General features: G+C 45.8%; 9 non-coding genes across 9 annotated transcripts; all 9 read right to left on the reverse strand.

Annotated features, from left to right (window-relative positions):
- Positions 1 to 1,743: 1,743 nt before the first annotated feature.
- On the reverse strand, positions 1,744 to 1,934 carry LOC130327598 (U2 spliceosomal RNA). The gene has a single exon (XR_008871950.1). It is a non-coding gene; the product is annotated as a U2 spliceosomal RNA (small nuclear RNA).
- Positions 1,935 to 4,027: 2,093 nt separating this feature from the next.
- Positions 4,028 to 4,218, reverse strand: LOC130327551 (U2 spliceosomal RNA). Its single transcript, XR_008871917.1, has one exon. It is a non-coding gene; the product is annotated as a U2 spliceosomal RNA (small nuclear RNA).
- A 2,092-nt stretch (positions 4,219 to 6,310) lies between these two features.
- Positions 6,311 to 6,501, reverse strand: LOC130327600 (U2 spliceosomal RNA). The gene has a single exon (XR_008871952.1). It is a non-coding gene; the product is annotated as a U2 spliceosomal RNA (small nuclear RNA).
- A 2,088-nt stretch (positions 6,502 to 8,589) lies between these two features.
- On the reverse strand, positions 8,590 to 8,780 carry LOC130327601 (U2 spliceosomal RNA). The gene has a single exon (XR_008871953.1). It is a non-coding gene; the product is annotated as a U2 spliceosomal RNA (small nuclear RNA).
- Positions 8,781 to 10,866: 2,086 nt separating this feature from the next.
- LOC130327603 (U2 spliceosomal RNA) lies at positions 10,867 to 11,057 on the reverse strand. The gene has a single exon (XR_008871954.1). It is a non-coding gene; the product is annotated as a U2 spliceosomal RNA (small nuclear RNA).
- Positions 11,058 to 13,148: 2,091 nt separating this feature from the next.
- LOC130327604 (U2 spliceosomal RNA) lies at positions 13,149 to 13,339 on the reverse strand. The gene has a single exon (XR_008871955.1). It is a non-coding gene; the product is annotated as a U2 spliceosomal RNA (small nuclear RNA).
- A 2,094-nt stretch (positions 13,340 to 15,433) lies between these two features.
- LOC130327605 (U2 spliceosomal RNA) lies at positions 15,434 to 15,624 on the reverse strand. The gene has a single exon (XR_008871956.1). It is a non-coding gene; the product is annotated as a U2 spliceosomal RNA (small nuclear RNA).
- Positions 15,625 to 17,716: 2,092 nt separating this feature from the next.
- LOC130327606 (U2 spliceosomal RNA) lies at positions 17,717 to 17,907 on the reverse strand. Its single transcript, XR_008871957.1, has one exon. It is a non-coding gene; the product is annotated as a U2 spliceosomal RNA (small nuclear RNA).
- Positions 17,908 to 19,997: 2,090 nt separating this feature from the next.
- On the reverse strand, positions 19,998 to 20,188 carry LOC130327607 (U2 spliceosomal RNA). The gene has a single exon (XR_008871958.1). It is a non-coding gene; the product is annotated as a U2 spliceosomal RNA (small nuclear RNA).
- Between the last annotated feature and the right edge of the window lie 1,300 nt (positions 20,189 to 21,488).

Below are 21,488 nucleotides of genomic sequence, written 5' to 3' on the forward strand. Positions count from 1 at the left end.
ACGGTATCAAACCAACACCCACGGGAAGCTGTAAGCATAGAGGACATGCCTGCACCCCATTGGACTTACTTGTGTGGGTTAAATCCGGGTTATTTGACAACCTATGGCGGTGATGGTTCTGCTCAGGCAGAGCAGTGCTGATGCTCCTCATAAAGCTGTCGCTGCTGTGAAGGTTCTAGGTGACATCACAATCCCTATGGTTACATACACAACAAAGCTGGGTTGTTGTTGTTTACACTCTGCAAGGCCTGTGGAAGTGAGTGACATCATAGCACTGTAGTTCTGAGGGTTCTAGATGGATGCAACAATCTCCTGTTGCTTCTATGAAGGCCATAATAGACGACATCACCAAACAGCTCCATAGTCACATACACAGCAAAGGAGAGATGTTGTTTACACCTAGTGATGTCAGTGGTATTGAGTGACATCACAGCACAGTGCTAAGGCTCCTGGGCCTGGACACAGCAGCGGCTGCAATATCTCAACGGAGAATACGTTTATATATATGTGTGTGTGTGCGCGTATATATATATATATATATATATATATATATATATATATATATATATATATATATTTCTCCGCCGAAATCACTTTTAAACCCATTTCCACCTTTTTTTCCCTTCTCTTCCTCTTACTTTTTTTTCACGTTTTTTTACGTTTTTCTCCTTTTCGCCTCTTTTCTGGGCGTATTATTCTTCTTTTTCTTCTTTTTTTTCGTCTAATGCATACCCCATCAGTGCAGCAATGCTTATTCAATACCGCCAGCAGATGGAGACACTGGGGGATAATTTTCTAAGGATTTATACTGATTTTTCCTGTCTGAATTTGTCGCACAGAAAGTTGCAGGCCAAATATGTGTGACATTTCTGCGACTTTAGCTTCTAGAGCATTTTTACAACATTATACATAGGTGCTGAATACATAAAAAGCGACTGTTCAGCGACAGACAAGTCGCATCGGCTGAAAGTAGGCCAGAATGTCAGTCCATGTTGGAGCAGGTTTAGATACAGTCTAAAGCATAGATCTCAAAGTCTGTGCACAGAATTTAGCAAGGGCCTCGCACCTTCTGATGCATCAGGTAGGTGCACTATAGCATAGCCTAACCCTCTGTACTTTGGTCTATATTGATGCGGGACATAGACAGCCAGCTGATGACCAATCCATTAGTGCAATGGATGGCTGGAAGCATTTGTCTTTGCCTTTGCAATACCACAGAAGCAATGCATGGTCAATGTACAGCAATGACACACCTGTGTGAACAGCCAGGAGACCCCCCCATGTTATGTTACATAGCTACATAGTTAGTACGGTCGAAAAAAGACATATGTCCATCAAGTTCAACCAGGGAATTAAGGGGTAGGGGTGTGGCGCGATATTGGGGAAGGGATGAGATTTTATATTTCTTCATAAGCATTAATCTTATTTTGTCAATTAGGAACATTCAGCACCCACCCGCTATCAAGGCAGCTGCCTATCATGTCATGCCCTACCTGCACAGGTGTGCTGGCTACTCAAATGATCCAATTAAGGAGGCCATTTAGTCAGCAGCAGCAGAAGTCCTGTGCCTGGACGCTCCAACAGCGGCCAGACACAAGCAGAAGCAGCAGCAGCAGCACCACCTTTTGTTTTTTGGCTGCAGCAGCAGCAGCAGCAGCAGCAAGGCCCACAGGGCTGGCTAGCTGGCTAGCCAGCAAGCAGGTAGCAATGAAAGTAGGAATCTTTCTTTTTAACCCTGTAAGGGGGTGGTGCACTGTACCCGAAGATACTGCCATATCGGGTCAATGCATAGGGCGACGGAAGCAAGCTTCGAAATCGGCCCCCGTTCTCAAAAATCCATTTAATATATGGTCCCCAGATAGGGGACGTATCAGATATTAAACTGATAAGAACAGATACTACACTTGATCTTAGCCAAAAGGCCGAGAAGCGATAACCGTGAAAGGGGCGGGCCCAACAAGGTCCCCTTCATGGGCACTATCACTGCTTGCTGTCAGGGAGGCTGCCAGACAATTTTCCATGCACACTCTGGGCTGGGGGGCAGTCAACCACCAGTACACACAGCAGAACCTAAACCCATACCATTATTGCTAAGCAGCAAGACAGGGGCCCATTGCACTCCCACGGGGCCTTTTTAAATGCAATCCATAACCCGGATTTGCCAGGAACCCTTCTTACTCCTCCTACTTGCATGTGACACTGGGCTTAGGATCTGCATAGGAAACACACACACAAGCACACACCTACCTTTGTTGCCTGCAGATGCCTCCTTGGCTGTCCCCAAACGGTATCAAACCAACACCCACGGGAAGCTGTAAGCATAGAGGACATGCCTGCACCCCATTGGACTTACCTGTGTGGGTTAAATCCGGGTTATTTGACAACCTATGGCGGTGATGGTTCTGCTCAGGCAGAGCAGTGCTGATGCTCCTCATAAAGCTGTCGCTGCTGTGAAGGTTCTAGGTGACATCACAATCCCTATGGTTACATACACAACAAAGCTGGGTTGTTGTTGTTTACACTCTGCAAGGCCTGTGGAAGTGAGTGACATCATAGCACTGTAGTTCTGAGGGTTCTAGATGGATGCAACAATCTCCTGTTGCTTCTATGAAGGCCATAATAGACGACATCACCAAACAGCTCCATAGTCACATACACAGCAAAGGAGAGATGTTGTTTACACCTAGTGATGTCAGTGGTATTGAGTGACATCACAGCACAGTGCTAAGGCTCCTGGGCCTGGACACAGCAGCGGCTGCAATATCTCAACGGAGAATACGTTTATATATATGTGTGTGTGTGCGCGTATATATATATATATATATATATATATATATATATATATATATATATATTTCTCCGCCGAAATCACTTTTAAACCCATTTCCACCTTTTTTTCCCTTCTCTTCCTCTTACTTTTTTTTCACGTTTTTTTACGTTTTTCTCCTTTTCGCCTCTTTTCTGGGCGTATTATTCTTCTTTTTCTTCTTTTTTTTCGTCTAATGCATACCCCATCAGTGCAGCAATGCTTATTCAATACCGCCAGCAGATGGAGACACTGGGGGATAATTTTCTAAGGATTTATACTGATTTTTCCTGTCTGAATTTGTCGCACAGAAAGTTGCAGGCCAAATATGTGTGACATTTCTGCGACTTTAGCTTCTAGAGCATTTTTACAACATTATACATAGGTGCTGAATACATAAAAAGCGACTGTTCAGCGACAGACAAGTCGCATCGGCTGAAAGTAGGCCAGAATGTCAGTCCATGTTGGAGCAGGTTTAGATACAGTCTAAAGCATAGATCTCAAAGTCTGTGCACAGAATTTAGCAAGGGCCTCGCACCTTCTGATGCATCAGGTAGGTGCACTATAGCATAGCCTAACCCTCTGTACTTTGGTCTATATTGATGCGGGACATAGACAGCCAGCTGATGACCAATCCATTAGTGCAATGGATGGCTGGAAGCATTTGTCTTTGCCTTTGCAATACCACAGAAGCAATGCATGGTCAATGTACAGCAATGACACACCTGTGTGAACAGCCAGGAGACCCCCCCATGTTATGTTACATAGTTACATAGTTAGTACGGTCGAAAAAAGACATATGTCCATCAAGTTCAACCAGGGAATTAAGGGGTAGGGGTGTGGCGCGATATTGGGGAAGGGATGAGATTTTATATTTCTTCATAAGCATTAATCTTATTTTGTCAATTAGGAACATTCAGCACCCACCCGCTATCAAGGCAGCTGCCTATCATGTCATGCCCTACCTGCACAGGTGTGCTGGCTACTCAAATGATCCAATTAAGGAGGCCATTTAGTCAGCAGCAGCAGAAGTCCTGTGCCTGGACGCTCCAACAGCGGCCAGACACAAGCAGAAGCAGCAGAAGCAGCAGCAGCACCACCTTTTGTTTTTTGGCTGCAGCAGCAGCAGCAGCAGCAGCAAGGCCCACAGGGCTGGCTAGCTGGCTAGCCAGCAAGCAGGTAGCAATGAAAGTAGGAATCTTTCTTTTTAACCCTGTAAGGGGGTGGTGCACTGTACCCGAAGATACTGCCATATCGGGTCAATGCATAGGGCGACGGAAGCAAGCTTCGAAATCGGCCCCCGTTCTCAAAAATCCAATTAATATATGGTCCCCAGATAGGGGACGTATCAGATATTAAACTGATAAGAACAGATACTACACTTGATCTTAGCCAAAAGGCCGAGAAGCGATAACCGTGAAAGGGGCGGGCCCAACAAGGTCCCCTTCATGGGCACTATCACTGCTTGCTGTCAGGGAGGCTGCCAGACAATTTTCCATGCACACTCTGGGCTGGGGGGCAGTCAACCACCAGTACACACAGCAGAACCTAAACCCATACCATTATTGCTAAGCAGCAAGACAGGGGCCCATTGCACTCCCACGGGGCCTTTTTAAATGCAATCCATAACCCGGATTTGCCAGGAACCCTTCTTACTCCTCCTACTTGCATGTGACACTGGGCTTAGGATCTGCATAGGAAACACACACACAAGCACACACCTACCTTTGTTGCCTGCAGATGCCTCCTTGGCTGTCCCCAAACGGTATCAAACCAACACCCACGGGAAGCTGTAAGCATAGAGGACATGCCTGCACCCCATTGGACTTACCTGTGTGGGTTAAATCCGGGTTATTTGACAACCTATGGCGGTGATGGTTCTGCTCAGGCAGAGCAGTGCTGATGCTCCTCATAAAGCTGTCGCTGCTGTGAAGGTTCTAGGTGACATCACAATCCCTATGGTTACATACACAACAAAGCTGGGTTGTTGTTGTTTACACTCTGCAAGGCCTGTGGAAGTGAGTGACATCATAGCACTGTAGTTCTGAGGGTTCTAGATGGATGCAACAATCTCCTGTTGCTTCTATGAAGGCCATAATAGACGACATCACCAAACAGCTCCATAGTCACATACACAGCAAAGGAGAGATGTTGTTTACACCTAGTGATGTCAGTGGTATTGAGTGACATCACAGCACAGTGCTAAGGCTCCTGGGCCTGGACACAGCAGCGGCTGCAATATCTCAACGGAGAATACGTTTATATATATGTGTGTGTGTGCGCGTATATATATATATATATATATATATATATATATATATATATATATTTCTCCGCCGAAATCACTTTTAAACCCATTTCCACCTTTTTTTCCCTTCTCTTCCTCTTACTTTTTTTTCACGTTTTTTTACGTTTTTCTCCTTTTCGCCTCTTTTCTGGGCGTATTATTCTTCTTTTTCTTCTTTTTTTTCGTCTAATGCATACCCCATCAGTGCAGCAATGCTTATTCAATACCGCCAGCAGATGGAGACACTGGGGGATAATTTTCTAAGGATTTATACTGATTTTTCCTGTCTGAATTTGTCGCACAGAAAGTTGCAGGCCAAATATGTGTGACATTTCTGCGACTTTAGCTTCTAGAGCATTTTTACAACATTATACATAGGTGCTGAATACATAAAAAGCGACTGTTCAGCGACAGACAAGTCGCATCGGCTGAAAGTAGGCCAGAATGTCAGTCCATGTTGGAGCAGGTTTAGATACAGTCTAAAGCATAGATCTCAAAGTCTGTGCACAGAATTTAGCAAGGGCCTCGCACCTTCTGATGCATCAGGTAGGTGCACTATAGCATAGCCTAACCCTCTGTACTTTGGTCTATATTGATGCGGGACATAGACAGCCAGCTGATGACCAATCCATTAGTGCAATGGATGGCTGGAAGCATTTGTCTTTGCCTTTGCAATACCACAGAAGCAATGCATGGTCAATGTACAGCAATGACACACCTGTGTGAACAGCCAGGAGACCCCCCCATGTTATGTTACATAGTTACATAGTTAGTACGGTCGAAAAAAGACATATGTCCATCAAGTTCAACCAGGGAATTAAGGGGTAGGGGTGTGGCGCGATATTGGGGAAGGGATGAGATTTTATATTTCTTCATAAGCATTAATCTTATTTTGTCAATTAGGAACATTCAGCACCCACCCGCTATCAAGGCAGCTGCCTATCATGTCATGCCCTACCTGCACAGGTGTGCTGGCTACTCAAATGATCCAATTAAGGAGGCCATTTAGTCAGCAGCAGCAGAAGTCCTGTGCCTGGACGCTCCAACAGCGGCCAGACACAAGCAGAAGCAGCAGAAGCAGCAGCAGCACCACCTTTTGTTTTTTGGCTGCAGCAGCAGCAGCAGCAGCAGCAGCAAGGCCCACAGGGCTGGCTAGCTGGCTAGCCAGCAAGCAGGTAGCAATGAAAGTAGGAATCTTTCTTTTTAACCCTGTAAGGGGGTGGTGCACTGTACCCGAAGATACTGCCATATCGGGTCAATGCATAGGGCGACGGAAGCAAGCTTCGAAATCGGCCCCCGTTCTCAAAAATCCATTTAATATATGGTCCCCAGATAGGGGACGTATCAGATATTAAACTGATAAGAACAGATACTACACTTGATCTTAGCCAAAAGGCCGAGAAGCGATAACCGTGAAAGGGGCGGGCCCAACAAGGTCCCCTTCATGGGCACTATCACTGCTTGCTGTCAGGGAGGCTGCCAGACAATTTTCCATGCACACTCTGGGCTGGGGGGCAGTCAACCACCAGTACACACAGCAGAACCTAAACCCATACCATTATTGCTAAGCAGCAAGACAGGGGCCCATTGCACTCCCACGGGGCCTTTTTAAATGCAATCCATAACCCGGATTTGCCAGGAACCCTTCTTACTCCTCCTACTTGCATGTGACACTGGGCTTAGGATCTGCATAGGAAACACACACACAAGCACACACCTACCTTTGTTGCCTGCAGATGCCTCCTTGGCTGTCCCCAAACGGTATCAAACCAACACCCACGGGAAGCTGTAAGCATAGAGGACATGCCTGCACCCCATTGGACTTACCTGTGTGGGTTAAATCCGGGTTATTTGACAACCTATGGCGGTGATGGTTCTGCTCAGGCAGAGCAGTGCTGATGCTCCTCATAAAGCTGTCGCTGCTGTGAAGGTTCTAGGTGACATCACAATCCCTATGGTTACATACACAACAAAGCTGGGTTGTTGTTGTTTACACTCTGCAAGGCCTGTGGAAGTGAGTGACATCATAGCACTGTAGTTCTGAGGGTTCTAGATGGATGCAACAATCTCCTGTTGCTTCTATGAAGGCCATAATAGACGACATCACCAAACAGCTCCATAGTCACATACACAGCAAAGGAGAGATGTTGTTTACACCTAGTGATGTCAGTGGTATTGAGTGACATCACAGCACAGTGCTAAGGCTCCTGGGCCTGGACACAGCAGCGGCTGCAATATCTCAACGGAGAATACGTTTATATATATGTGTGTGTGTGCGCGTATATATATATATATATATATATATATATATATATATATATTTCTCCGCCGAAATCACTTTTAAACCCATTTCCACCTTTTTTTCCCTTCTCTTCCTCTTACTTTTTTTTCACGTTTTTTTACGTTTTTCTCCTTTTCGCCTCTTTTCTGGGCGTATTATTCTTCTTTTTCTTCTTTTTTTTCGTCTAATGCATACCCCATCAGTGCAGCAATGCTTATTCAATACCGCCAGCAGATGGAGACACTGGGGGATAATTTTCTAAGGATTTATACTGATTTTTCCTGTCTGAATTTGTCGCACAGAAAGTTGCAGGCCAAATATGTGTGACATTTCTGCGACTTTAGCTTCTAGAGCATTTTTACAACATTATACATAGGTGCTGAATACATAAAAAGCGACTGTTCAGCGACAGACAAGTCGCATCGGCTGAAAGTAGGCCAGAATGTCAGTCCATGTTGGAGCAGGTTTAGATACAGTCTAAAGCATAGATCTCAAAGTCTGTGCACAGAATTTAGCAAGGGCCTCGCACCTTCTGATGCATCAGGTAGGTGCACTATAGCATAGCCTAACCCTCTGTACTTTGGTCTATATTGATGCGGGACATAGACAGCCAGCTGATGACCAATCCATTAGTGCAATGGATGGCTGGAAGCATTTGTCTTTGCCTTTGCAATACCACAGAAGCAATGCATGGTCAATGTACAGCAATGACACACCTGTGTGAACAGCCAGGAGACCCCCCCATGTTATGTTACATAGTTACATAGTTAGTACGGTCGAAAAAAGACATATGTCCATCAAGTTCAACCAGGGAATTAAGGGGTAGGGGTGTGGCGCGATATTGGGGAAGGGATGAGATTTTATATTTCTTCATAAGCATTAATCTTATTTTGTCAATTAGGAACATTCAGCACCCACCCGCTATCAAGGCAGCTGCCTATCATGTCATGCCCTACCTGCACAGGTGTGCTGGCTACTCAAATGATCCAATTAAGGAGGCCATTTAGTCAGCAGCAGCAGAAGTCCTGTGCCTGGACGCTCCAACAGCGGCCAGACACAAGCAGAAGCAGCAGAAGCAGCAGCAGCACCACCTTTTGTTTTTTGGCTGCAGCAGCAGCAGCAGCAGCAGCAGCAAGGCCCACAGGGCTGGCTAGCTGGCTAGCCAGCAAGCAGGTAGCAATGAAAGTAGGAATCTTTCTTTTTAACCCTGTAAGGGGGTGGTGCACTGTACCCGAAGATACTGCCATATCGGGTCAATGCATAGGGCGACGGAAGCAAGCTTCGAAATCGGCCCCCGTTCTCAAAAATCCATTTAATATATGGTCCCCAGATAGGGGACGTATCAGATATTAAACTGATAAGAACAGATACTACACTTGATCTTAGCCAAAAGGCCGAGAAGCGATAACCGTGAAAGGGGCGGGCCCAACAAGGTCCCCTTCATGGGCACTATCACTGCTTGCTGTCAGGGAGGCTGCCAGACAATTTTCCATGCACACTCTGGGCTGGGGGGCAGTCAACCACCAGTACACACAGCAGAACCTAAACCCATACCATTATTGCTAAGCAGCAAGACAGGGGCCCATTGCACTCCCACGGGGCCTTTTTAAATGCAATCCATAACCCGGATTTGCCAGGAACCCTTCTTACTCCTCCTACTTGCATGTGACACTGGGCTTAGGATCTGCATAGGAAACACACACACAAGCACACACCTACCTTTGTTGCCTGCAGATGCCTCCTTGGCTGTCCCCAAACGGTATCAAACCAACACCCACGGGAAGCTGTAAGCATAGAGGACATGCCTGCACCCCATTGGACTTACCTGTGTGGGTTAAATCCGGGTTATTTGACAACCTATGGCGGTGATGGTTCTGCTCAGGCAGAGCAGTGCTGATGCTCCTCATAAAGCTGTCGCTGCTGTGAAGGTTCTAGGTGACATCACAATCCCTATGGTTACATACACAACAAAGCTGGGTTGTTGTTGTTTACACTCTGCAAGGCCTGTGGAAGTGAGTGACATCATAGCACTGTAGTTCTGAGGGTTCTAGATGGATGCAACAATCTCCTGTTGCTTCTATGAAGGCCATAATAGACGACATCACCAAACAGCTCCATAGTCACATACACAGCAAAGGAGAGATGTTGTTTACACCTAGTGATGTCAGTGGTATTGAGTGACATCACAGCACAGTGCTAAGGCTCCTGGGCCTGGACACAGCAGCGGCTGCAATATCTCAACGGAGAATACGTTTATATATATGTGTGTGTGTGCGCGTATATATATATATATATATATATATATATATATATATATTTCTCCGCCGAAATCACTTTTAAACCCATTTCCACCTTTTTTTCCCTTCTCTTCCTCTTACTTTTTTTTCACGTTTTTTTACGTTTTTCTCCTTTTCGCCTCTTTTCTGGGCGTATTATTCTTCTTTTTCTTCTTTTTTTTCGTCTAATGCATACCCCATCAGTGCAGCAATGCTTATTCAATACCGCCAGCAGATGGAGACACTGGGGGATAATTTTCTAAGGATTTATACTGATTTTTCCTGTCTGAATTTGTCGCACAGAAAGTTGCAGGCCAAATATGTGTGACATTTCTGCGACTTTAGCTTCTAGAGCATTTTTACAACATTATACATAGGTGCTGAATACATAAAAAGCGACTGTTCAGCGACAGACAAGTCGCATCGGCTGAAAGTAGGCCAGAATGTCAGTCCATGTTGGAGCAGGTTTAGATACAGTCTAAAGCATAGATCTCAAAGTCTGTGCACAGAATTTAGCAAGGGCCTCGCACCTTCTGATGCATCAGGTAGGTGCACTATAGCATAGCCTAACCCTCTGTACTTTGGTCTATATTGATGCGGGACATAGACAGCCAGCTGATGACCAATCCATTAGTGCAATGGATGGCTGGAAGCATTTGTCTTTGCCTTTGCAATACCACAGAAGCAATGCATGGTCAATGTACAGCAATGACACACCTGTGTGAACAGCCAGGAGACCCCCCCATGTTATGTTACATAGTTACATAGTTAGTACGGTCGAAAAAAGACATATGTCCATCAAGTTCAACCAGGGAATTAAGGGGTAGGGGTGTGGCGCGATATTGGGGAAGGGATGAGATTTTATATTTCTTCATAAGCATTAATCTTATTTTGTCAATTAGGAACATTCAGCACCCACCCGCTATCAAGGCAGCTGCCTATCATGTCATGCCCTACCTGCACAGGTGTGCTGGCTACTCAAATGATCCAATTAAGGAGGCCATTTAGTCAGCAGCAGCAGAAGTCCTGTGCCTGGACGCTCCAACAGCGGCCAGACACAAGCAGAAGCAGCAGAAGCAGCAGCAGCACCACCTTTTGTTTTTTGGCTGCAGCAGCAGCAGCAGCAGCAGCAGCAAGGCCCACAGGGCTGGCTAGCTGGCTAGCCAGCAAGCAGGTAGCAATGAAAGTAGGAATCTTTCTTTTTAACCCTGTAAGGGGGTGGTGCACTGTACCCGAAGATACTGCCATATCGGGTCAATGCATAGGGCGACGGAAGCAAGCTTCGAAATCGGCCCCCGTTCTCAAAAATCCATTTAATATATGGTCCCCAGATAGGGGACGTATCAGATATTAAACTGATAAGAACAGATACTACACTTGATCTTAGCCAAAAGGCCGAGAAGCGATAACCGTGAAAGGGGCGGGCCCAACAAGGTCCCCTTCATGGGCACTATCACTGCTTGCTGTCAGGGAGGCTGCCAGACAATTTTCCATGCACACTCTGGGCTGGGGGGCAGTCAACCACCAGTACACACAGCAGAACCTAAACCCATACCATTATTGCTAAGCAGCAAGACAGGGGCCCATTGCACTCCCACGGGGCCTTTTTAAATGCAATCCATAACCCGGATTTGCCAGGAACCCTTCTTACTCCTCCTACTTGCATGTGACACTGGGCTTAGGATCTGCATAGGAAACACACACACAAGCACACACCTACCTTTGTTGCCTGCAGATGCCTCCTTGGCTGTCCCCAAACGGTATCAAACCAACACCCACGGGAAGCTGTAAGCATAGAGGACATGCCTGCACCCCATTGGACTTACCTGTGTGGGTTAAATCCGGGTTATTTGACAACCTATGGCGGTGATGGTTCTGCTCAGGCAGAGCAGTGCTGATGCTCCTCATAAAGCTGTCGCTGCTGTGAAGGTTCTAGGTGACATCACAATCCCTATGGTTACATACACAACAAAGCTGGGTTGTTGTTGTTTACACTCTGCAAGGCCTGTGGAAGTGAGTGACATCATAGCACTGTAGTTCTGAGGGTTCTAGATGGATGCAACAATCTCCTGTTGCTTCTATGAAGGCCATAATAGACGACATCACCAAACAGCTCCATAGTCACATACACAGCAAAGGAGAGATGTTGTTTACACCTAGTGATGTCAGTGGTATTGAGTGACATCACAGCACAGTGCTAAGGCTCCTGGGCCTGGACACAGCAGCGGCTGCAATATCTCAACGGAGAATACGTTTATATATATGTGTGTGTGTGCGCGTATATATATATATATATATATATATATATATATATATATATATATTCTCCGCCTAAATCACTTTTAAACCCATTTCCACCTTTTTTTCCCTTCTCTTCCTCTTACTTTTTTTTCACGTTTTTTTACGTTTTTCTCCTTTTCGCCTCTTTTCTGGGCGTATTATTCTTCTTTTTCTTCTTTTTTTTCGTCTAATGCATACCCCATCAGTGCAGCAATGCTTATTCAATACCGCCAGCAGATGGAGACACTGGGGGATAATTTTCTAAGGATTTATACTGATTTTTTCTGTCTGAATTTGTCGCACAGAAAGTTGCAGGCCAAATATGTGTGACATTTCTGCGACTTTAGCTTCTAGAGCATTTTTACAACATTATACATAGGTGCTGAATACATAAAAAGCGACTGTTCAGCGACAGACAAGTCGCATCGGCTGAAAGTAGGCCAGAATGTCAGTCCATGTTGGAGCAGGTTTAGATACAGTCTAAAGCATAGATCTCAAAGTCTGTGCACAGAATTTAGCAAGGGCCTCGCACCTTCTGATGCATCAGGTAGGTGCACTATAGCATAGCCTAACCCTCTGTACTTTGGTCTATATTGATGCGGGACATAGACAGCCAGCTGATGACCAATCCATTAGTGCAATGGATGGCTGGAAGCATTTGTCTTTGCCTTTGCAATACCACAGAAGCAATGCATGGTCAATGTACAGCAATGACACACCTGTGTGAACAGCCAGGAGACCCCCCCATGTTATGTTACATAGTTACATAGTTAGTACGGTCGAAAAAAGACATATGTCCATCAAGTTCAACCAGGGAATTAAGGGGTAGGGGTGTGGCGCGATATTGGGGAAGGGATGAGATTTTATATTTCTTCATAAGCATTAATCTTATTTTGTCAATTAGGAACATTCAGCACCCACCCGCTATCAAGGCAGCTGCCTATCATGTCATGCCCTACCTGCACAGGTGTGCTGGCTACTCAAATGATCCAATTAAGGAGGCCATTTAGTCAGCAGCAGCAGAAGTCCTGTGCCTGGACGCTCCAACAGCGGCCAGACACAAGCAGAAGCAGCAGAAGCAGCAGCAGCACCACCTTTTGTTTTTTGGCTGCAGCAGCAGCAGCAGCAGCAGCAGCAAGGCCCACAGGGCTGGCTAGCTGGCTAGCCAGCAAGCAGGTAGCAATGAAAGTAGGAATCTTTCTTTTTAACCCTGTAAGGGGGTGGTGCACTGTACCCGAAGATACTGCCATATCGGGTCAATGCATAGGGCGACGGAAGCAAGCTTCGAAATCGGCCCCCGTTCTCAAAAATCCATTTAATATATGGTCCCCAGATAGGGGACGTATCAGATATTAAACTGATAAGAACAGATACTACACTTGATCTTAGCCAAAAGGCCGAGAAGCGATAACCGTGAAAGGGGCGGGCCCAACAAGGTCCCCTTCATGGGCACTATCACTGCTTGCTGTCAGGGAGGCTGCCAGACAATTTTCCATGCACACTCTGGGCTGGGGGGCAGTCAACCACCAGTACACACAGCAGAACCTAAACCCATACCATTATTGCTAAGCAGCAAGACAGGGGCCCATTGCACTCCCACGGGGCCTTTTTAAATGCAATCCATAACCCGGATTTGCCAGGAACCCTTCTTACTCCTCCTACTTGCATGTGACACTGGGCTTAGGATCTGCATAGGAAACACACACACAAGCACACACCTACCTTTGTTGCCTGCAGATGCCTCCTTGGCTGTCCCCAAACGGTATCAAACCAACACCCACGGGAAGCTGTAAGCATAGAGGACATGCCTGCACCCCATTGGACTTACCTGTGTGGGTTAAATCCGGGTTATTTGACAACCTATGGCGGTGATGGTTCTGCTCAGGCAGAGCAGTGCTGATGCTCCTCATAAAGCTGTCGCTGCTGTGAAGGTTCTAGGTGACATCACAATCCCTATGGTTACATACACAACAAAGCTGGGTTGTTGTTGTTTACACTCTGCAAGGCCTGTGGAAGTGAGTGACATCATAGCACTGTAGTTCTGAGGGTTCTAGATGGATGCAACAATCTCCTGTTGCTTCTATGAAGGCCATAATAGACGACATCACCAAACAGCTCCATAGTCACATACACAGCAAAGGAGAGATGTTGTTTACACCTAGTGATGTCAGTGGTATTGAGTGACATCACAGCACAGTGCTAAGGCTCCTGGGCCTGGACACAGCAGCGGCTGCAATATCTCAACGGAGAATACGTTTATATATATGTGTGTGTGTGCGCGTATATATATATATATATATATATATATATATATATATATATATATATTTCTCCGCCGAAATCACTTTTAAACCCATTTCCACCTTTTTTTCCCTTCTCTTCCTCTTACTTTTTTTTCACGTTTTTTTACGTTTTTCTCCTTTTCGCCTCTTTTCTGGGCGTATTATTCTTCTTTTTCTTCTTTTTTTTCGTCTAATGCATACCCCATCAGTGCAGCAATGCTTATTCAATACCGCCAGCAGATGGAGACACTGGGGGATAATTTTCTAAGGATTTATACTGATTTTTCCTGTCTGAATTTGTCGCACAGAAAGTTGCAGGCCAAATATGTGTGACATTTCTGCGACTTTAGCTTCTAGAGCATTTTTACAACATTATACATAGGTGCTGAATACATAAAAAGCGACTGTTCAGCGACAGACAAGTCGCATCGGCTGAAAGTAGGCCAGAATGTCAGTCCATGTTGGAGCAGGTTTAGATACAGTCTAAAGCATAGATCTCAAAGTCTGTGCACAGAATTTAGCAAGGGCCTCGCACCTTCTGATGCATCAGGTAGGTGCACTATAGCATAGCCTAACCCTCTGTACTTTGGTCTATATTGATGCGGGACATAGACAGCCAGCTGATGACCAATCCATTAGTGCAATGGATGGCTGGAAGCATTTGTCTTTGCCTTTGCAATACCACAGAAGCAATGCATGGTCAATGTACAGCAATGACACACCTGTGTGAACAGCCAGGAGACCCCCCCATGTTATGTTACATAGTTACATAGTTAGTACGGTCGAAAAAAGACATATGTCCATCAAGTTCAACCAGGGAATTAAGGGGTAGGGGTGTGGCGCGATATTGGGGAAGGGATGAGATTTTATATTTCTTCATAAGCATTAATCTTATTTTGTCAATTAGGAACATTCAGCACCCACCCGCTATCAAGGCAGCTGCCTATCATGTCATGCCCTACCTGCACAGGTGTGCTGGCTACTCAAATGATCCAATTAAGGAGGCCATTTAGTCAGCAGCAGCAGAAGTCCTGTGCCTGGACGCTCCAACAGCGGCCAGACACAAGCAGAAGCAGCAGAAGCAGCAGCAGCACCACCTTTTGTTTTTTGGCTGCAGCAGCAGCAGCAGCAGCAGCAGCAAGGCCCACAGGGCTGGCTAGCTGGCTAGCCAGCAAGCAGGTAGCAATGAAAGTAGGAATCTTTCTTTTTAACCCTGTAAGGGGGTGGTGCACTGTACCCGAAGATACTGCCATATCGGGTCAATGCATAGGGCGACGGAAGCAAGCTTCGAAATCGGCCCCCGTTCTCAAAAATCCATTTAATATATGGTCCCCAGATAGGGGACGTATCAGATATTAAACTGATAAGAACAGATACTACACTTGATCTTAGCCAAAAGGCCGAGAAGCGATAACCGTGAAAGGGGCGGGCCCAACAAGGTCCCCTTCATGGGCACTATCACTGCTTGCTGTCAGGGAGGCTGCCAGACAATTTTCCATGCACACTCTGGGCTGGGGGGCAGTCAACCACCAGTACACACAGCAGAACCTAAACCCATACCATTATTGCTAAGCAGCAAGACAGGGGCCCATTGCACTCCCACGGGGCCTTTTTAAATGCAATCCATAACCCGGATTTGCCAGGAACCCTTCTTACTCCTCCTACTTGCATGTGACACTGGGCTTAGGATCTGCATAGGAAACACACACACAAGCACACACCTACCTTTGTTGCCTGCAGATGCCTCCTTGGCTGTCCCCAAACGGTATCAAACCAACACCCACGGGAAGCTGTAAGCATAGAGGACATGCCTGCACCCCATTGGACTTACCTGTGTGGGTTAAATCCGGGTTATTTGACAACCTATGGCGGTGATGGTTCTGCTCAGGCAGAGCAGTGCTGATGCTCCTCATAAAGCTGTCGCTGCTGTGAAGGTTCTAGGTGACATCACAATCCCTATGGTTACATACACAACAAAGCTGGGTTGTTGTTGTTTACACTCTGCAAGGCCTGTGGAAGTGAGTGACATCATAGCACTGTAGTTCTGAGGGTTCTAGATGGATGCAACAATCTCCTGTTGCTTCTATGAAGGCCATAATAGACGACATCACCAAACAGCTCCATAGTCACATACACAGCAAAGGAGAGATGTTGTTTACACCTAGTGATGTCAGTGGTATTGAGTGACATCACAGCACAGTGCTAAGGCTCCTGGGCCTGGACACAGCAGCGGCTGCAATATCTCAACGGAGAATACGTTTATATATATGTGTGTGTGTGCGCGTATATATATATATATATATATATATATATATATATATATATATATTTCTCCGCCGAAATCACTTTTAAACCCATTTCCACCTTTTTTTCCCTTCTCTTCCTCTTACTTTTTTTTCACGTTTTTTTACGTTTTTCTCCTTTTCGCCTCTTTTCTGGGCGTATTATTCTTCTTTTTCTTCTTTTTTTTCGTCTAATGCATACCCCATCAGTGCAGCAATGCTTATTCAATACCGCCAGCAGATGGAGACACTGGGGGATAATTTTCTAAGGATTTATACTGATTTTTCCTGTCTGAATTTGTCGCACAGAAAGTTGCAGGCCAAATATGTGTGACATTTCTGCGACTTTAGCTTCTAGAGCATTTTTACAACATTATACATAGGTGCTGAATACATAAAAAGCGACTGTTCAGCGACAGACAAGTCGCATCGGCTGAAAGTAGGCCAGAATGTCAGTCCATGTTGGAGCAGGTTTAGATACAGTCTAAAGCATAGATCTCAAAGTCTGTGCACAGAATTTAGCAAGGGCCTCGCACCTTCTGATGCATCAGGTAGGTGCACTATAGCATAGCCTAACCCTCTGTACTTTGGTCTATATTGATGCGGGACATAGACAGCCAGCTGATGACCAATCCATTAGTGCAATGGATGGCTGGAAGCATTTGTCTTTGCCTTTGCAATACCACAGAAGCAATGCATGGTCAATGTACAGCAATGACACACCTGTGTGAACAGCCAGGAGACCCCCCCATGTTATGTTACATAGTTACATAGTTAGTACGGTCGGAAAAAGACATATGTCCATCAAGTTCAACCAGGGAATTAAGGGGTAGGGGTGTGGCGCGATATTGGGGAAGGGATGAGATTTTATATTTCTTCATAAGCATTAATCTTATTTTGTCAATTAGGAACATTCAGCACCCACCCGCTATCAAGGCAGCTGCCTATCATGTCATGCCCTACCTGCACAGGTGTGCTGGCTACTCAAATGATCCAATTAAGGAGGCCATTTAGTCAGCAGCAGCAGAAGTCCTGTGCCTGGACGCTCCAACAGCGGCCAGACACAAGCAGAAGCAGCAGCAGAAGCAGCAGCAGCACCACCTTTTGTTTTTTGGCTGCAGCAGCAGCAGCAGCAGCAGCAAGGCCCACAGGGCTGGCTAGCTGGCTAGCCAGCAAGCAGGTAGCAATGAAAGTAGGAATCTTTCTTTTTAACCCTGTAAGGGGGTGGTGCACTGTACCCGAAGATACTGCCATATCGGGTCAATGCATAGGGCGACGGAAGCAAGCTTCGAAATCGGCCCCCGTTCTCAAAAATCCATTTAATATATGGTCCCCAGATAGGGGACGTATCAGATATTAAACTGATAAGAACAGATACTACACTTGATCTTAGCCAAAAGGCCGAGAAGCGATAACCGTGAAAGGGGCGGGCCCAACAAGGTCCCCTTCATGGGCACTATCACTGCTTGCTGTCAGGGAGGCTGCCAGACAATTTTCCATGCACACTCTGGGCTGGGGGGCAGTCAACCACCAGTACACACAGCAGAACCTAAACCCATACCATTATTGCTAAGCAGCAAGACAGGGGCCCATTGCACTCCCACGGGGCCTTTTTAAATGCAATCCATAACCCGGATTTGCCAGGAACCCTTCTTACTCCTCCTACTTGCATGTGACACTGGGCTTAGGATCTGCATAGGAAACACACACACAAGCACACACCTACCTTTGTTGCCTGCAGATGCCTCCTTGGCTGTCCCCAAACGGTATCAAACCAACACCCACGGGAAGCTGTAAGCATAGAGGACATGCCTGCACCCCATTGGACTTACCTGTGTGGGTTAAATCCGGGTTATTTGACAACCTATGGCGGTGATGGTTCTGCTCAGGCAGAGCAGTGCTGATGCTCCTCATAAAGCTGTCGCTGCTGTGAAGGTTCTAGGTGACATCACAATCCCTATGGTTACATACACAACAAAGCTGGGTTGTTGTTGTTTACACTCTGCAAGGCCTGTGGAAGTGAGTGACATCATAGCACTGTAGTTCTGAGGGTTCTAGATGGATGCAACAATCTCCTGTTGCTTCTATGAAGGCCGTAATAGACGACATCACCAAACAGCTCCATAGTCACATACACAGCAAAGGAGAGATGTTGTTTACACCTAGTGATGTCAGTGGTATTGAGTGACATCACAGCACAGTGCTAAGGCTCCTGGGCCTGGACACAGCAGCGGCTGCAATATCTCAACGGAGAATACGTTTATATATATGTGTGTGTGTGCGCGTATATATATATATATATATATATATATATATATATATATATATTTCTCCGCCGAAATCACTTTTAAACCCATTTCCACCTTTTTTTCCCTTCTCTTCCTCTTACTTTTTTTTCACGTTTTTTTACGTTTTTCTCCTTTTCGCCTCTTTTCTGGGCGTATTATTCTTCTTTTTCTTCTTTTTTTTCGTCTAATGCATACCCCATCAGTGCAGCAATGCTTATTCAATACCGCCAGCAGATGGAGACACTGGGGGATAATTTTCTAAGGATTTATACTGATTTTTCCTGTCTGAATTTGTCGCACAGAAAGTTGCAGGCCAAATATGTGTGACATTTCTGCGACTTTAGCTTCTAGAGCATTTTTACAACATTATACATAGGTGCTGAATACATAAAAAGCGACTGTTCAGCGACAGACAAGTCGCATCGGCTGAAAGTAGGCCAGAATGTCAGTCCATGTTGGAGCAGGTTTAGATACAGTCTAAAGCATAGATCTCAAAGTCTGTGCACAGAATTTAGCAAGGGCCTCGCACCTTCTGATGCATCAGGTAGGTGCACTATAGCATAGCCTAACCCTCTGTACTTTGGTCTATATTGATGCGGGACATAGACAGCCAGCTGATGACCAATCCATTAGTGCAATGGATGGCTGGAAGCATTTGTCTTTGCCTTTGCAATACCACAGAAGCAATGCATGGTCAATGTACAGCAATGACACACCTGTGTGAACAGCCAGGAGACCCCCCCATGTTATGTTACATAGTTACATAGTTAGTACGGTCGAAAAAAGACATATGTCCATCAAGTTCAACCAGGGAATTAAGGGGTAGGGGTGTGGCGCGATATTGGGGAAGGGATGAGATTTTATATTTCTTCATAAGCATTAATCTTATTTTGTCAATTAGGAACATTCAGCACCCACCCGCTATCAAGGCAGCTGCCTATCATGTCATGCCCTACCTGCACAGGTGTGCTGGCTACTCAAATGATCCAATTAAGGAGGCCATTTAGTCAGCAGCAGCAGAAGTCCTGTGCCTGGACGCTCCAACAGCGGCCAGACACAAGCAGAAGCAGCAGAAGCAGCAGCAGCAGCACCACCTTTTGTTTTTTGGCTGCAGCAGCAGCAGCAGCAGCAGCAAGGCCCACAGGGCTGGCTAGCTGGCTAGCCAGCAAGCAGGTAGCAATGAAAGTAGGAATCTTTCTTTTTAACCCTGTAAGGGGGTGGTGCACTGTACCCGAAGATACTGCCATATCGGGTCAATGCATAGGGCGACGGAAGCAAGCTTCGAAATCGGCCCCCGTTCTCAAAAATCCATTTAATATATGGTCCCCAGATAGGGGACGTATCAGATATTAAACTGATAAGAACAGATACTACACTTGATCTTAGCCAAAAGGCCGAGAAGCGATAACCGTGAAAGGGGCGGGCCCAACAAGGTCCCCTTCATGGGCACTATCACTGCTTGCTGTCAGGGAGGCTGCCAGACAATTTTCCATGCACACTCTGGGCTGGGGGGCAGTCAACCACCAGTACACACAGCAGAACCTAAACCCATACCATTATTGCTAAGCAGCAAGACAGGGGCCCATTGCACTCCCACGGGGCCTTTTTAAATGCAATCCATAACCCGGATTTGCCAGGAACCCTTCTTACTCCTCCTACTTGCATGTGACACTGGGCTTAGGATCTGCATAGGAAACACACACACAAGCACACACCTACCTTTGTTGCCTGCAGATGCCTCCTTGGCTGTCCCCAAACGGTATCAAACCAACACCCACGGGAAGCTGTAAGCATAGAGGACATGCCTGCACCCCATTGGACTTACCTGTGTGGGTTAAATCCGGGTTATTTGACAACCTATGGCGGTGATGGTTCTGCTCAGGCAGAGCAGTGCTGATGCTCCTCATAAAGCTGTCGCTGCTGTGAAGGTTCTAGGTGACATCACAATCCCTATGGTTACATACACAACAAAGCTGGGTTGTTGTTGTTTACACTCTGCAAGGCCTGTGGAAGTGAGTGACATCATAGCACTGTAGTTCTGAGGGTTCTAGATGGATGCAACAATCTCCTGTTGCTTCTATGAAGGCCATAATAGACGACATCACCAAACAGCTCCATAGTCACATACACAGCAAAGGAGAGATGTTGTTTACACCTAGTGATGTCAGTGGTATTGAGTGACATCACAGCACAGTGCTAAGGCTCCTGGGCCTGGACACAGCAGCGGCTGCAATATCTCAACGGAGAATACGTTTATATATATGTGTGTGTGTGCGCGTATATATATATATATATATATATATATATATATATATATATATATATTTCTCCGCCGAAATCACTTTTAAACCCATTTCCACCTTTTTTTCCCTTCTCTTCCTCTTACTTTTTTTTCACGTTTTTTTACGTTTTTCTCCTTTTCGCCTCTTTTCTGGGCGTATTATTCTTCTTTTTCTTCTTTTTTTTCGTCTAATGCATACCCCATCAGTGCAGCAATGCTTATTCAATACCGCCAGCAGATGGAGACACTGGGGGATAATTTTCTAAGGATTTATACTGATTTTTCCTGTCTGAATTTGTCGCACAGAAAGTTGCAGGCCAAATATGTGTGACATTTCTGCGACTTTAGCTTCTAGAGCATTTTTACAACATTATACATAGGTGCTGAATACATAAAAAGCGACTGTTCAGCGACAGACAAGTCGC

Source organism: Hyla sarda, unplaced genomic scaffold (assembly GCF_029499605.1).
Source record: "Hyla sarda isolate aHylSar1 unplaced genomic scaffold, aHylSar1.hap1 scaffold_300, whole genome shotgun sequence".
In the NCBI taxonomy this organism is placed as follows: Eukaryota; Metazoa; Chordata; class Amphibia; order Anura; family Hylidae; genus Hyla; species Hyla sarda.